Genomic DNA, 5,174 nt, shown 5'->3' on the forward strand with positions numbered 1-5,174 from the left:
GGCCTCAGGGGAGGGACCGAAAAGTGGTCAATGCACCTCATGGCGACTGGTCAAGTGGTCATTCTGGTCGTGACACCTGGCCTTTTATTAGTATAGATTCTATGTTAACTTTAATGACAACACTTATAGAAAAATTAGGAAAAAACCTCTTTTCAGATGAAAGAAAACTAAAATCATTTTCGAGCATGCTAAATATGTAAGGCCACATGGCTATAGAGAGAGAACAGGCGCATGTGTGCGGGTCATGGAACACGAGAGCAAGAGCACAAGAAGAAGAGAGGGGAACTCTTTGTCTGGAGGTTTTAACCTTCTGAGATTTTGCCTGCTTTTCATAGGGTTCACCCCTAGGCAATCCACTGTTCCCCAGGCTAGACTGACAGGTAAGCCCCTCCCTAGGTCACCCCGACTTCACTCCCATGTGCCCATCTCCCCCTTGGTTGGGCCCCTTCACCCTGGGACCTGCAGGGAATGGTTCCTAGGGAGCTTGATGTTGCAGCTTCCTGGTGAAGCTGCCCACGTGACCATGCTTACAATGCCTGGCCTCCCCCTTGCTCGCGTCCTATTATTAATGCGAATGAATAGCAGTTATGACCATATTAAGGGGGTTCCCTCCACGGTCCCATCTCTGATCACATGCTTTTTTTTCCTCTCTCACTTTATCCCAAGAGTAACTAGAATTTTAAATAAAATGAAAATGCCACTGCTAATATCTTGCCCCACTAAAAAACTCCACGCCCATTGACCAAATTCACTTATTTGCATGTGTAAAATATGGGAATTCGATCTAGCTTATCTCTAGACAAATGGATCATATCGCTGTATAACCTGATGTTATTCCAGGAAACTCGAATTTTAATGAACCCTGTTTGATTTGGATGAGTCGAGACAGGCATAACACAATTGAGTCAATTAGCAAGAATTTTGCAATCAATGTTGATTAAGAAAATGGGATGATGGGATGTGCATAATTTGGAGGCATTCCCTGGCTTGAACATTAATGTAATTGGATAAACATTGGCATTTTAAAGGTAGCATATTACCCTGAATCAAATGATGCATATTTTTGATACTTGGGGATATTAAACTGCATACCTTTTATTACCCATGACTGGAAATCCACTTAATGCAGATCTAAAAAAGAACAATAAATGGCTCTGCTTCCATCTCCTCGTAAAATATGAGCATTAAGTCTGTTATTGCTCAACATGGAATGGAATAAATCTAGCATATGGCACATGATTACCATAATTAGATTTCTGACCTGTACATCACTAATGGGCATATATCTTTGCTTTGGAGTGGTTTATTTTTAAAATGTAATTTACACATTATATATGGGTACTGTTCTGTGATTGCTATAGACATATTTTTCTTGTGCGGAGAAACCAATGCCTTAGGTGTACAGATAAAATCTGCACACATTTCCTATGTATTCGTTCTTTTTCACATCACCTGTTTTCTCATTAATATACTTACTTTTACAGTGTTTATTGCATTGTATAGAGCATTATATAGATACCTGTATTTTGTCTTCTCTTAATGTTCTTTGAAATTATAATTTAGTTAGCCCTTTATCATGTCATTTAATGGTCTTTTATTAATGATTTGGGGATATTACCTGATTTCACATGACACACAGTTGAGTATTGTATGTGAATTTCCTTTGATAATAAAGCCTTTAAAAGAAATAAAGTCATTGTGTTTAAAACTAGGAGTCACGCCTGACAAGTGAGCCACAGTTTATATCACCTCACAGAAAACAAAGATTTAACAAATTGATATGTGTCAGGATTATCACACTGAGAGAATGAGTTAAAAATTAAATACATAAAACAAAAAGGTAGATCAGAATTATAAGCTATTTTCAGGGGATAATGAAGTTACATTACATAATTTTTGTACCTGCCAAACATCAAACTTGTTTTTGAGTAATTCTTCTTGATCTGATTCCATGTTTATATATAATTTAGAATCCATCAACCAAAGTAACTGAAAATTTATTAACATATTTTCTACTTAATATTGGAAATCAGATTTGTTTTTCCAAATATGATAAAGTATCATGAACAGACATTTAAATGTCATTATGTGCATTCTCCACATTAATATCCAAGAGATATACAACCCATATGGTCTTTGTCATATAAATGGAAATAGTGTATTTTCTCAGATGTCTTTCTATAGTGATAATTTTTCTTTTCACTTATTTGCCCATTAAGATTCATTACAGTGTAAAACAGACCGATTCACTATTTTCAAGTGCAGTATTGCAGAGTGATCATCACAATAAGTCTAGTTAACATCCACCACCACTCAGTTACAATATATTTTTGCAATGAAAGCTTTTTAAAAATATATATTTTATTGATTTTTTTTTTTTACAGAGAGGAAGGGAGAGGGATAGAGGGTTAGAAGCATCGATGAGAGAGCAACATCGATCAGCTGCCTCCTGCACGCCCCCTACTGGGGATGTGTCCACAACCCAGGTACATGCCCTTGACTGGAATTGAACCTGGGATCCTTCGGTCCACAGGCCGACGCTCTATCCACTGAGCCAAACCGGTTAGGGCACAATGAAAACTTTAAGATCTGCTCTTTTAGCAATTTTCAAATATGTAATACACTACTGTTAACTACTAGAGGCCTGGTGCACGAATTCATGCACAGGCGGGGTCAGGTCAGCCCGCCCCAATTGGGGTCGATCTGGATGGGCCTGCTAGGGGGAGGGGCCACAGGCAGTTGGCCAGCTGGCCCCGCCCCCTGGTTGAACTCCTGGTGGAGGGGACAATTTGCATATTAGCCTTTTATTATATAGGATCGTCACCAAGCTGTACATTACACCCCATGGATTTATTTATCTCCTTTAAAAATATTTTTTTATAACTTCAGAGAGGAAGGGAGAAAGAGAGAGATAGAAACCTCAATGATGAGAGAGCATCATTGATCGACTGCCTCCTGCACACCCCCTACTGGGGATCAAGCCCGCAACCCGGGCATGTGCCCTTGACTGGAATCAAACCTGGGACCCTTCAGTGCATAGGCTGATGCTCTAGCCACTGAGCAAAGCTGGCCAGGGCAAGAATTACTTATCTTATATCTGGGAGTTAGTATCTTTTGACCAACCTAGCCTATCTTACCCATTGTTTTAACTCATGATATGAACATATTTTTATTTGTAATACATAAACATATTTTCCTTGCTTCTCCCATTGCTACAAAATTTTCACTGATATAACTTTCTCATGTTTTATTAGATTCCTATTCATTTCTGTCATAAAATTTCATGGAAATTAAATTATTGATTGAAAAATGTATCATTAGATTTTGTGAGGGGCGGGATTAAATGAGTGGAATGTTTTCTTTAAATTCTTCAGCAACGTATACTTTTACGAGCATTTAAGATGGAGAGCAAATTTTGCTGCAGCTCACTGGATGGTGACTTTAGTTCCTATCTCTTTGACTCACTAAGGTTGAACAATCTCTTTCATTCTCTCCTAAACCATGTCCCTGTTTTGAAACTTCAACTTCTCATAACTCTTATTTAGTCTTACTTTATAGTCTTCAAATATAAACTTTAATTACAATCTTGGTAACCCAGCTGTGTAATAAACCATATAGTTATAATATTTGCATATCAAATATATTAACTGGGATATTCTCATATTTTAAAAACAGCTCTTCAATATATCTGGCAGGAATTTTCTTCAGTAGATATTAACCACAAATGCTACCCTATAGCATTGGGAAAACATTAAAATATAATGCTATTTGTATAAATTTATACACTCAACTGAAATAAAAGCTAAATTTATAGTTACTTTTTCTTTATTGTAACTTTCAATTTTTATCTCTATATCAGTATATGATTAGTTTGTTCTTTTTCATTTTTATATTTTAAAATAAAAATTGTGTATTTTTAAGGTGTATAACATGTTTTGATATAGTGAAATGATTACTACAGTCAAGCTACTTAATATGTTATCTCACGTAATTCCCACTTTCTTGTGTGATGAGAAAGTGAAATCTACTCTATTCCTGGTGTTCAATAAAGTAGTATCATCTTTAGTTTGCTGTATAGTTGCACATTATCGATAGTGTTTTAAAAATAATAACCAGAATGCCAGGACGGTGTGGCTCAGTTGTTGAGTATCAACCTATGAACCTGGAGGTCATGGTTCAATTCCTGGTCAGGGCACAGGCCCGGGTTGCAGGCTCGATCCCCAGTGTAGGGCGTGCAGGAGGCAGCCAATCCATGCTTCTCTCTCATCATCAATGTTTCTATCTCTCTCTTTCCCTCTCCCTTCCTCTCTGAAATCAATAAAAATATATTTTATATATTTTAAAATAAAAAATAAATAAAATAAAAATAACCAGAAAACTCTAATTCTGATAAAGGAGAAAGGCAAACATAAAACAGAAATGTGGGTGCTTATACCAGCACACATTGCACTGCGTGCTTGCTAAGTGTGAGCGGAGTGGCTGTAATTTGCGAGGTGTAACTGGTCTGGTGCCTGGTGCAGATCCAGCCCTGGGCTGTCAGTGTCTCCGATCCCGGGTGCCGACGTGGCTCCCTCTCCCCGCCTCGCCCTCATCAGTGATGCTGTTTGGGAGCAGCTGCGCCCCAGACGTGATCTATCAGGTCCCCCGGCCCCCGATCCTGCAGCAGCGGGGGCAGGAGCGACCTGATGGGCCATTTGTTGACTGTCAGATGCCGTCACGCTTCCATGTGCGGCAGCCGTGACAGGGGGACTGTCTCAAAGGCGACAGATGAAAGTCAATGCGGAAAAGCACCCGAAATCTCAAGGTGCACAATTAAATGCGTACCGTCAGGCGGCATGATTTTTGAAGGAAGGTAGAGAAATCATTCAGTGCTCACTTTGCCACTTCTGGTTATTTATTAATTGTGAAACGTAGACACACTGTTTAAAACGGCACAGCATACATAGCTGTGACAAATGTATAGTAATAAACTGTAAATGTTGAAAATAACGATCAGTCCTGTGTTCACTGCCGTGATTCAAATTAATTTATGCCTAATATTCTCAGGAGAGGAGGAATCTAACTTGAAGATGTATCCGGGCAACCTCTTTTACGATACTCTTCTGAAGTTGTGTGAGATCAAATGTTTCTCCAACGTCCATCTATGAGGTCATGGGAGAAAAGTATTACCAGAC

The sequence above is a fragment of the Myotis daubentonii genome, chromosome 7 (assembly GCF_963259705.1).
Source record: "Myotis daubentonii chromosome 7, mMyoDau2.1, whole genome shotgun sequence".
NCBI classification, from domain to species: Eukaryota; Metazoa; Chordata; class Mammalia; order Chiroptera; family Vespertilionidae; genus Myotis; species Myotis daubentonii.